This window comes from Felis catus, chromosome C1, assembly GCF_018350175.1.
Source record: "Felis catus isolate Fca126 chromosome C1, F.catus_Fca126_mat1.0, whole genome shotgun sequence".
In the NCBI taxonomy this organism is placed as follows: Eukaryota; Metazoa; Chordata; class Mammalia; order Carnivora; family Felidae; genus Felis; species Felis catus.
Window position 1 is genome coordinate 10,944,061 of NC_058375.1, and position 12,291 is coordinate 10,956,351.

The 12,291-nt window shown below is 53.7% G+C and overlaps 1 pseudogene; it reads left to right on the top strand.

Annotated features, from left to right (window-relative positions):
- The first annotated feature begins 3,640 nt into the window (after window positions 1-3,640).
- Window positions 3,641-4,214, top strand: LOC101082675 (annotated as a pseudogene).
- Window positions 4,215-12,291: the final 8,077 nt, after the last annotated feature.

Genomic DNA, 12,291 nt, shown 5'->3' on the forward strand with positions numbered 1-12,291 from the left:
GTCCCCCAGGCTCGGCCACCGACACAGGCTGTGTGTTCTGAGGCCAATTCCTTTCCCTCTCTGGGCCTCCCTCTCTCTGCTGAGCACACTTTTCCCTCCTCTGCCAGCCTTGGGGGACTGCTCCACCTTCACCACTGGGGGTGTGGCTGTGATCCTGGTGCCCTTCTGTGCTGTCAGCTCAGAGCCCGGAGCTGGCTTCGGATTCTGTGTCTCCCTCTCCCTCTGCCCCTTCCCCGCTTGCGCGCTCTCTCTCTCTCTCTCAAAAATAAATAAACATTAAAAAAAAATTTTTTTCTCACAGTTCTGGAGGCTGGAGATCCAAGATCAAGGTGTCAGACCCCCTTTCTTGGCGTGTCGATGGCTGTCTTCTCCCCCTGTGCTCACGTGGTCGTCCCCCTGTGCCTGTCTCTGTCCCAGGACCCTCTTCCTATGAAGACACCGGTTATATTGGATCAGCGCCGACCCTAACGGCTTCATTTTAACTTAATCACCTCCGTAAAGACCCTATTTCCAAGAACAGTGCATTCTGAGGTGCTGAGGGTTGGGGCTGCAACACGTGAATTGGCAGGGTGGGCCCACCAGCCCATAACACTCTCCCCCCCACGCACCCACGGGCTTACGTCAACATGAACTGGGTTTCAGTCCCTCGACCCTTCAGAGAGCCTAGTTAAGCGACCGCCTGTCCACCGGGCTTGACCCCAAAGTGCCTCCGTCCCATCCCCTAACTCCTACCTGCCGTGTGCATGCATGTACCCACGCACACGTGGGTGCACACACAGCCTCCCGCTGCCTGCCAAGCACGGTCTGCAGCACGTAGAACAACAGGGAAGAATGAAACAATTTTAAATTCTTTTTCTTTCTTAACGGACCGACTCTTCCCAGCTAGAGATGCCCTCCCTGGAGCCTGTGACGTTGCATTTGTGGGGATGACGCTGCCCTGTGTCTCTTGGCCACCCGCCACCGACTGGACGCCCCAAGGGATGGCCCCCCCCCTTGCTTCTGGTTTCCTGCTGGGGTTTCAGGGCCCCTCTGTCCCGGCCGGGCAGGGCCCCTCCGGCTGTAGCTCGAGGTAGAGATCAGTCCAGAGCCGAAAGGTTGGAGCTGGTATCACCCTGACAACAGTGAGCCTAGGACACCAGGGCAGGGCTCTGCCGGGAGCCCCACGGACGCAGACGGGCACGTAGCTCCATCCGAGGGAGAGCCGGGGACCAGTCTCCGGCCCCAAGTAGCGGACAGAAGGAAACATGTAACGTGGAAGCCGGTGTGAGGGGCAAAATCCAAACAAGGCAAGGGGAGAAGACGACCACAGATGCGTGCCAGGTGGCCAAGGCTCCATAAAGGCGGAATCGTTTGCCCTTTTCCTCCCTGGATCCACCCGTGGTCGTGGTTTCGTGGCCACTGCAGCCCGCGAACTCCAGCATCAGAGTCATCGGCGGCCTCGGACTGGCTTGCTAAGGACGCCAGAGGCACCCGGAGCGTGGAGGCCGTGGGGTGGGGTCTGGCGAGGACCCTAGTCGGCCGCCTTCTCGTGGCGTCCATCATCCTGGCTGGCAGGAGGGGCGAGGGAGCTCTCGGGGGTCTCCCTTCTAAGGGCACTCGTGGCATCCGTGGCGGCTGCACCCGCACGACCTCGCCACCTCCCAAAGGGCCCCCTCCAAACACCATCACGCCGGGGGTGACGGTCCAACGTGTGGATGTGGGAGGGGAAGAAACGTTCAGTCCGTAACACTTCGTGTATACGTACGGTAAAACCCTGGATCGCGAGTAACTCGTTCAGCGAGGGTGCCGCGAGACCAGCCAAGGTTTCCAATACATTTTCGCTTGAGAGACAAGCGATGCACGTGATGCCAAACGTCACACGATCACAACTCAGCCGATGGTTCCTGAAATTCGCTTTGATACACAAGCGCTTTGGATGACGAGCACGTTTCCAGAACGAATTCTGCGTGCAAACCAAAGTTCTACTGTTTTGTTTTGTTTTTTTTTAATTTTTAAATGTTTTCTGTTTATTTTTGAGACAGAGACGGAGCATGAGTCGGGGAGGAGCAGAGAGAGAGGGAGACACGGAATCCGAAGCAGCACCAGGCTCCGAGCTGTCCGCACAGAGCCCGACGCGGGGCTCGAACCCACGAACTGTGAGATCATGACCTGAGCCCAAGTTAAGCGACTGAGCCCCCCAGGCGCCCCCTTACTGTAATTCAAATTTGGCTCAGGCCTGATGGACGTTGCCACCCGCTTCTGTGAAACCACAGGCCCAAGACGCCGGCTTGATTTTTTCTACGACATAAACATACGCACAAACATACATGTGTACGGATGTGTCCCGAGCGTGTGTGCGTGTGTGTGCCAAGTACATGAATAAGTATGGAAGCAACTATTGCAGCAGATGCGTGTCTGTGTTTCCCCCACGCTCCGCGAGGGGCAGAGGCACCGCACCGGAAACCGCTTGCTTTGGGGAACAGAGATCTCGCTCGGCGTCCGCCTGAAGGGCTTCTAGTGAAGCCACCAGCCCGCGAGTCAGTCCATTCCCTTCCCAGCTCCAGGGGTTTGCAGGTGTTTGCTCACGCACGATGCCCCCTGATCCCCGTTCCCTCTTGCACACTAGACCCTCGACTGGTGTTTTTAAGCACCACACACCCCTTGTTCCCCAGACACCTCTGTCCCCTGCCCCGGTTATAGACCCCCAAGCATCCTCCCAGCCCCTCAGTTATTCCAGCCCCCCTACGTCCGGACATTCCCTCTATAAACATGTTCCTGAAATCAGACACAGTGTTGCCAACAGACTTGAGCAGTGTGACTCATTCCTAAGGGCAGGCCCTGTGCTGAGTGCTTCCTACGTGATCTCTTCGAGTCCTTCAAACAACCCTGACAGACAGGTACCCTTATGTCCACTCTACAGAAGCAGGAAGAAGTGTAGACATTGGCCCATGGTTTACACAATTGGGAGTAGCAAAAGTAGGACTTGAACCCAGATAGTAACCATTACTCATATCCTCCCCTAACCTGGGGGCTATGCTTCTAGTAATATGACCAAATGTAGCATCAGCTTCTTAAAAAAAATCCACATCTCACAGTTGTCTCATTTAACTTGTGGCCACTGTGTCAGTGGCGTTGACTTCAAGCTGCCCATAGGCGTTACTAGAGAAGCCTGGTTAAGAATTTGGATTCCAGGGGCACCTGGGTGGCTCAGTCGGTTGAGCAACCAACTCTCGGTTTTGGCTCAGGTCATGACCTCACAGATCATGAGTTCGAGCCCCACATCAGGCTCTGCACTGACAGCAGGGAACCTGCTTGAGATGCTCTCTCTCTTTCCCTCTCTCTCTGCCCCTCCCCTACTCATACTCTTTCTTTCTCTCAAAATAAATAAAACTGAAAAAAATAATACTTTATTAACAATTTGGATTCCAGAGGCACCTGGGAGGCTCAGTCAGTTAAGCGTCTGACTCTTGATTCCGGCTCAGCGTCATACTCTGACAGTTCGTGAGTTTGAGCCCCCAGTCTGGCTCCGAGCTGACAGCAAGAAGCCTGCTTGGGGTTCTCTCTCTCTCTCTCTCTCTCTCTCTCTCTCTCTCTGCCTCTACCCCCGCTCATGTGCGCGTTCTCTGTCTCTCTCTCTCTCAAAATAAATCAATAAACTTAAAAAAAGAAAAGAATTTGGGTTCCCTGTGGAAGACAGCGGTGGCCCTGGCTGAAGTTGCTGGAGAAGCCCCCGGGACTGAGTGAAGGCAGCAAACACAGAGCTCAGGGCGAGCGCCAGATTCCAGTTCTTCGAACGAGCAATGGTCCAAGTCTAACGGACCGACTGCCAAAGCGGCTCATCTTGTCGGGCCGGCCTGCAAAGAATGTCTGCTGGCGAGCCCCGCAGAGGGAAAAGCGATAGTTCAGCCGGGTTTGGAGTGCAGGGTAACTCGAGCAGACGGACGCTCCAGGAGGGACGATGTCCACACTCCGTCGAAGGACCGTAATTCAGATCTTGAAGGCACAGTCCACTTGCAGGATATAACTTTACCTTCGCAGACATCCTATTATCCTACGGACTTCATCGCTTTGTAGTTGACCTGACGGTTCAAGAAAAGGAGAAATGTCTTCATGTGTCTCACTGGTCTTGTCACAGTCGGCATTACCCAGGGATCAGGCAACAGGCCACATCTGTCCATTCTGTCTTCATCGAGAACAGACTATGTACCGGGGCGCCTGGGTGGCTCAGTCAGTGAAGCGTCCGACTGCGGCTCAGGTCATGATCTCACGGTCCGTGGGTTCGAGCCCCGTGTCGTGATCTGTGCTGACAGCTCAGAGCCTGGAGCCTGTTTCAGATTCCACATCTCCCTCTCCCTCTGTCACTCCCCCATTCGCATGTGCGTGCTCGCTCGCTCTCCGTCTCTCAAAACATTAAAAAATAAATTAAAAAAATTAAAAAAAAAAACCAGACTAATTCCCACTAGAAGCTATGATGACATACAGAAGTGTGGTCACAGATATTTCCAAAGGAAAGTACATTCTGGACCAGAGGACTCACATAAATGGATATGCAGTCATTCTTTGTTTGCGGAAGTTGATAGAATAAACTTATGTCTGAATCTTTTCTTTGTTCTTTCGTTGAAATTCTGCAGCTTTTATGTCAAACCTCCAACTGTCAAAACTGGAGCTGAGATCAAGTTATAAACTACCTTGTTTGTATAGATGAAATTTATTTTCGTAAAATGTGCAAATCAGCGGCTTAGTCTTCAGGAAAAAAAAAAAAATAGTCCTTTCAGTGGCTGACCTGTTTGGCAATTTACTGACCTCTCTCTCATATTTTAAAATTCGTTTTCTCCTTATGGATATTTACAGCTATTTGTTTATTAAAAACTATAATACATTGTGTCGAGGATACAGAAAGGGAAGACAGATAGATTCGTTTTCAAATATTTATGTAAGCCAGTGAATGTGGTTAGGAAGGAAGGAAGGAAGGAAGGAAGGAAGGAAGGAAGGAGGAAAGGGGAAGGAAGGAAGGAAGGAAGGAAGGAAGGAAGGAAGGAAGGAAGGAAGGAAGGAAGGAAGGAAGGAAGGAAGGAAGGAGGAAAGGGGAAGGAAGGAAGGAAGGAAGGAAGGAAGGAAGGAAGGAAGAGAATTTGGATTCCCAAATCCTATCCCAAACCTAGTTTAGAGGTAAGTCCTGGGGATCCGCCTTCCGTTGCAGGAGGTGTGGGGTAGGGCTTGAACATTCCTCTGTTTAAAAAACCTCCTTGGGAACAGCCAGGGCTTGGAGTCACCTCTCCCCTCCGGGGACGGGACGATTGAGCCTGGTAGGGAGGAGTCTGGAGCCTTTGCAGCTCCCAGTTCCACCACCCACCACTAGATGGCGAGACTCTACGTCCCCCGCCAGCCCGGCCCAGCTCAGCCCAGACCACCAGGCCCACGCGGGGGGCGGGGGTTGTGGGCAGGTGCCCGTTGTAATCCCCGCCCCCTCCCTGCGCCCAAAGAGGGCGGCTCCTGCTGGGAAAGGTCTTTTGTTTTTGTTTCCCCTCACAGAAGACCAGAAACACATCTTCGGCGGGACAGGCAAGATTTGGAAGCGGGGGCTCAGGGCAAATCAGAATACCTGTTGCCCCTCACCCCCACCCCCACCCCCGAGGATTCCCTCCCAGGCAGGACACCGGGATCCTGAGCGGGCACAGTGCTGGAGGGGGGCTGAGGAACCGGGCCGATGACAGCCGAGGCTTGGGCAGTTCCCAGGTGGGTGGCCCTAGGAGCAAGGACATGCTGGGAGCTAGCAGGGTAGGGTACTTTTTCTCCAGACATTGTTCCCAGGCAGAGAAGGCTATAAAACAGTCCCATGGGACCATGTGGGCAGCCTGAGGGAGGCAGATACACCCTTGCGGCACCTGAAGAATGGCCATAAACTCCACCTCGTCCAGCCACCTGCCTTCTCCTGCTCCTGGACAATAAATGAGGCGTCCTCCTGGCCCCTGGGCATGCCAAAGGGGCCTCTCCCTCTGTGCCAGGACACCACAGGGGCCATCAGGCAGCCTGCGTGTGGGAAGGGGGGGACCCTCGGGGCAAAGGAAGGCAAATGCATGGAAGGACTCCAGGGGGGGGGGGGCAGATCGGCGGGCCCCCGGGCACTCCCACACCCTCCTCCCCGGAGCCTGTGACCGTGTCAGGTTACACGGCAAAGGGGCGCGCAGATTGCTGATGGAATCGGGCTGCTGATCGGGTGACTTTCAACTGGGAAGATGATGCGATTCCAGGATTATCTGCGAGGGAGCCTAGAAGGGGGCGAGGGGGACGGAAGAGGAGGGCACTCTGGCAGGGTTCGCACCCAGAGGCAGGAGCCACAGCACGGGGGAGCCTCTAGCTGCTGGAAAGGGCAAGGAAAGGGACTCTCCCCCGGAAGGCTCCAGAGAGGAGCGCAGCTGTGCCCGCACCGGGATCTTCAGCCCAGGGAGGCCCGCGTTGTGCAAGGCACCGCGTTCCTGGTGTCTGTGACAGCAGCAGCCTTGGGAAGCAACGGGGCAAGGTCCATCCCCCCCCCTCCCCCCCACCCCCGTGCCCTGCTCAGCCCCGGGGCTGGGGGGGCAGGTGAGGGAAGCAACCTCTGTTTTAGGGAAGATCCTAAGTGAGGTGGAGTAACGCGCCGTTTCCGGTCGCCGGGTAAGAGGAAGACCACCTGGCGTTCAACTCGATTCTGCCAGCCCCCAAACCCGAGATCCTTCTGCCGCCCCGAAGGCAGAGCGGGGTGCCCCAGGCCCGGCGGGCAGCTTCTGAAGCGGCTCCCGTCAGCCCCGCCTCCTGGTGGTCCTGCTCTGCTGAAACCCCCTCCCCTCCAGCGTGATCTGCTCCTTAGAACCCAGCAGATACGACGGGAGGTCGCTCGTCCCGCCAGGTTACAACCTAGAACACGAGAGCCGCGATTCGGCCCTGACAGGACGTCCTTCTGCACGCGAGGCCCGCTTACATCAGCCCCCCGACCTTCTCGCAGGTGCACAGCCAACTGGGACCCGATTCGGGGTCCAGAGACCGGCCTCCAAGGTCGGCCCCACCCACCACTTCCTACCTGCGTGACCTTGCCTGGACCATACCTCAGTCCCAGTCACCTCGGCCAGAAAAGGGGCATGAGACTAGTTGTACCTTTCTCTCCCCGGGGGGTCTTTGGGGGGCTGGAGGAGACCCAGGCAGGGGAGTTCCCCGAGGGGCACGGCTGAGCTGGTCATACACCCATGCGCTAGACCTCAGCAGGTGCTAGCTGGGAGGGGGCAGGTGGCGGTGGGGAGCCGGTAGGGGGATCTCGCGCTGTGAGGTTCGTGTATTCATTCATCAAATGCTTATCCCGAGTCAGCATCAGGCGTTATCAGGGGAGTCGCCTTGGGCAATAAGGAAGCAAGTGGGACCTGGTCCCTCCCCCTCGAGGGGCTGACATTCTACTCAAGGAAGACCTGTGAGCAAACATTCCTGAAGGGTGAGAGGAGCTCTCACGGGGGGCACGAGGCACAGGAAAGGCCACAAGCAGGGGCGCCCTGGCCTCCTGGGGCTCTCTGGGGGGCTCCATCTGTGTGAGGGGGTGACAGCTGCCCTCCTGAACCCGAGTTTGAGAAAACCATAGGGGAAAGGAGGGGGGTGGTGGTCAGAGGGGAAAGGGCCCTGCGCCATCGGCCAGAGGGCGCGTGTTAGTGTCACCATGACCTCCCATTTGCTGTGTGATCCGGGGCATGGAAGCCGCGACCCTCGCTGGTCTCAGCCTCTCATCCGGAAACGAAAGCCTGTGGGCAACGCGGCCCTTCCAGCCCCGACAGTGGGGGGTTCTAGAAAAGGTGGTGATGTTCCCATTAGAGCACTCTGCCGGACTGACCCTGAACTTGGTGGTGCAGTTGGACTGCACTCCCCAGGAAGGTGGGGGTGGGTGGGTCATCCCCAGGCCCGCTCCCCAGCCCCCCACTCTGTGCCTTTGTCCAGAGGTGTCTCCTTTTCAGAGACCCACTTTTCTTTTTTTTTTAAATGATTATTATTTGTATCATATTTTTTAAATATGACATTTATCGCCAAATCGGTTTCCATACAACACCCAGTGCTCATCGCAGCAGGTGCCCTCCTCCGTGCCCATCAGCCACCTTCCCCTCCCGCCCACCCTCCATCAACCCTCAGTTTGTTCTCAGTTTTTTAAGAGTCTCTTATGGTTTGGCTCCCTCCCCCAGAGACCCACTTTTCAAGAAGTGGGGCCCCAGCAATGACTGCCACTCCCCCTGCCACCTGACAGATGTGTTTTCTCACACTCCACCCATTTGCTGCACTAACATCATTCTGGCTCGGGAAACAGCATAGCCTCGGAAGACAGAAGATGGGCAAGAGATAAACGTCCTGGGCCCAAAACATACAAATTAAGAGGGAGATGTAAATATTTTTCCAATGATGCAAATTCTATTAACTCTGGAATCGGTTTTCCGTTTTTTCCCATCTATAATCTCAGATAAGTAACAGGACTGAAAAGTTATTCACGCAGTTCTATAACTATTCATGCGAATTGAACAGGTATTTGTGGGCTAGCTTGGAAAACCACCTTGGCCTTAATAACGTCGTTGCTATAAGAAAACAGATTTTGATTCCCAGTTCACACAACTATCAAAACACCTTTGGAATGTAACCAGCTGGTTAGGTGCGGACTGGCCAGCTCCCATAAAGCTTTCTTGAATATTTCACACATGAGCACTCCGTGCTTAATCGTCACTGGTAATGCCATTGGGGCAGGACATAAGGACAGAGTACCTTTTTCTCCCCCAGGCAGCCATCCTGTTAAAGAAGCTCCCAATGGATAGAACTCTACACCTGGAAGGGGAGAAGTGATTCTTAAGTGAATGTTAGGGGCAAGATCAAATTTAAAACCTTCCAGGGAAGAAGGATACCACGAATTTCATGGGAAAATGAGACTATCAAAAACTTAAACCCGGGTCCTTCTAAGGGGCCTAGGGTAATTTTAAAGAGTCAGAGATTCAGGGCGCCTGGGGGGCTCAGTCAGTTAAGCGTCTGACTTCAGCTCAGGCCATGATCTCACAGTTCGTGGGTTTGAGCCCTGCGTCAGGCTCTGGGCTGACAGCTCAGAGCACAGAGCCTACTTTGGATTCTGCGTCTCCCTCTCTTTCTGCCCCTCTCCCACTCCCACTCTGTCTCTCTGTCTCTCTCTCTGTCTCTCTCTCTGTCTCTCTCTCTCAAAAATAAATAAACATAAAAAATATTTAAAAAAAAAAGATTCAGAGATTCATTAAAAAGACCTTGGATTAAGTTCCCATTGCCAAATGGTGAAAAGGTCCTGAGAGATTCACCCCCTCAGCCTTCAGAAGGCCTTCAGAGGTGCGTCCGGATCAGTCACCTCAAGCCAGAAAAAGCCTTATCTGTTGACCTCAAGGCGCCAACCATGATGGAAAGCAGAGCCCTCGTTCAGGGGTCCTCGAGCATAGGAAACACCTGAATGGATGTTTAAAACACATGCTCCAAGGGGCCCCTGGGAGGCTCAGCCAGTTAAGCCTCTGACTTGGGCTCAGGTCACGATCTGTGGTTCACAAGTCCAAGCCCCGCCTCGGGCTCTGGGCTGATAGCCTGGAGCCTGCCTCGAATTCTGTGTCTCCTCTTCTCTCTCTGTCCCTCTCCCACTCATGCTCTGTCTCTGTCTCTCTCTCAAAAATAAATGAACATTTTTAAAAAATTAAAACACAAAACACACAGCTGTCCCACCCTAGACACACTGAGCTAGGTTGTTCTTCATCCTGGAGGTGAGGCACGTTGTAGAAACACCTGGAGCGTTTTTTACACCCTAATGTTAGGGTCCCGCCCCCAGAGATTACTATTCCATTGGTGGAGCTCGTGTGATTCTTCAAAAGGTGTTCCTCACATGCAGCCGAGATTAAACATCACTGACATTTGAATCCAACTTCCCATCCAGTGTAAGAGTTTCCCGAAACAACTTCCTAGAGGTATCCAGCCTCGTTCCCAGACGTCCTCCCTCCTCGTTACCGCTGAGAGCACAGCAAACACTATGTAAATGCTGGCTGCTGTTATTATTGGTGTTGGTATTACCATTATTACTATCCTCATTTGTATTTGGTCACGGGGGCAAATTCAGCCCACCTGTCCCCATAACCCAGGTGCCAAGACCCTCAGATTTGGGTAGAGCATGGGAGCTACGCTAAGCCAATCAGAGTAGTGTTTCATCCCCCTACCTGCCCCCCAGTGATTGGTTCAGCAATTAGCATGTGACCCAGTCAGAGCCCAAAGTGAGCTTCAATATAAATTGAAATTGTTGGCCAAGAGAATCACCCACTCTCCCCCTTAATCCTGGGACGGTGTCAGTCTTACCCAGCCAGAGCCACCAAGATGAGAGAGAAGTTGTTTGAGAATAAGGCAGCACAGAAAAGAAGGAAAGCCAAAAGATGGAGAGAGACGTTATCTAGATGACATCATTTCATTCACCTGGATCCAGCCATACTTGAAGCTGTTATAGTCCTGGACTTCACATTCTCTTTTCTCCCTAAGTCAATTGGCGTCTTGTTTTGTTTTGGGACTTGCAAACGACAAAGACATGCTAATATATTCACCTGATACCCAAGCTCACCCCGGACCGTACCCATGCTGGGCTCTTGCCCCTGAGCCCCCTACCAGCGACGAGGGCATTGCCACCTGATGACGAGTTTCCCAGGTGCCAGCCGCCTGCCTGGCTGTGCTTATTCTCCATCGCCGTGAACTGCTCACATGTCAGGACAGCCTCTAGGTCATCTTGGATTAGGATGACCAACCGTCCCAATTTGCCCAGCACTGAGGAGGCTCCCGGAATACGGGACTTCCCGGAATATGCTGAAACCAAAGAAGTCTCAGCAAACCAGTGCAGGTTGGTCACCCTCTTTTGGATTGTGTACTAACTGGAACTGGAAACCTCTAGAACTTCGGGACACTGAGCTCTGCCAGCAGCCAACACGGCTGGGGCTGCCCCCCATTCCGCTGAAGGCACCGGGAGGGACACGGGACCAGACCTCCCATCCTTCCTGCCTGCTGTGCCCAGCCGGTGCCCGCCGAAGACTTGGGTGGCTGCCTCCGGGAAAGAAAGCAGGGAGTAGGGACAGCGAGTGAATGCATCCTCCCCACATCCTCGCAAGGTAACCTAGTTTTCGGTTGGAAAATTTAAGGTGTGAAAGTAACAAGATCACGTGTATCAGGATTTTAGCACAGTCCCTGATGAGCCCTAAGTAAAGAGGGTAGCTGGTACCCTGCTCACAGCAATGGCTGATTATAATTTTATAGTGCTTCCTCTATGCTGGGACTTACTTTTTTTTTAATTTTTATTTATTTATTTTGAGAGAGAGAGAGTGAGTGTGAGTGGGAGAGGGTCAGAGAGAGAGAGAGAGGGAGAGAGAGAATCCCAAGCAAGCTTTATGCTTAGTGCAGAGCCCGACGTGGGACTCCACCCCACAGCCACGAGATCATGACCTGAGCTAAAATCAAGATTCGGATGCTTAACCGACTGAGCCACCCAGGTGCCCCTATGCGAGGCTTTATTGTCAGCATTTCAGTGATACCAACCTATTTGTCCTGATAACCTCGGGAGATAGGTAACATTATCCCACTTTTTCGGGAGAGAAACCCCCAAAATCTGCCTCATGAGGTCGAATTATGAGCCATTGCTCGGGAATCGGCCTCCCCTTCAGGCCTGACTACTGTCTATTCATTCAACAAGCATTTAATTGAGCACCTGCTAGGTGCCAGGCACTGTGTTAGGCACTGGGAATATTGCACTGGACCAGACAGTCCCCACTGCCCTGGAGTTTACATTTTAGTGGAAAGGACACCAGTAAAGAAGGAAATGAGTAGCAGAAACCAGCCCTGCCTGGCTTTTGCAAGAGGGAATTTACTGGAAGGAGCTCCCAGGGCATCGCTGAATGGATGGGTCTGCTCAACTTCAGATCCAGAAGGGGAGCATCTGATTGGGTCACGTGCCCACCGCCGTGGCTATGGGAGGGCAGAGCCCCCAAGTACCTTCCTTTCTACCGGACTGCGCACAGAGGAGAAGAGTAATCCCCCCAAAAGGACATGAGATGGGGGGGGGGAGACAGATGTCAGGCCTCCAGAAAAGCAACAAGCATCGGCGACCCTAGCCCTCAAGTAGTTAAAGTCACGACATTCCACCTGCAACCGGTCTCTCCTCTGAGCTGAAACCCTCATTCCCCACCCCTACTCGGGACTCGGTTTCCATCAACCTAATCCTAGAACTGTAGGACTTTAGAGCTGAAAGCTGAAGGAACCCAGCCATGCAGGTGACCAAAGCCCTGCCAC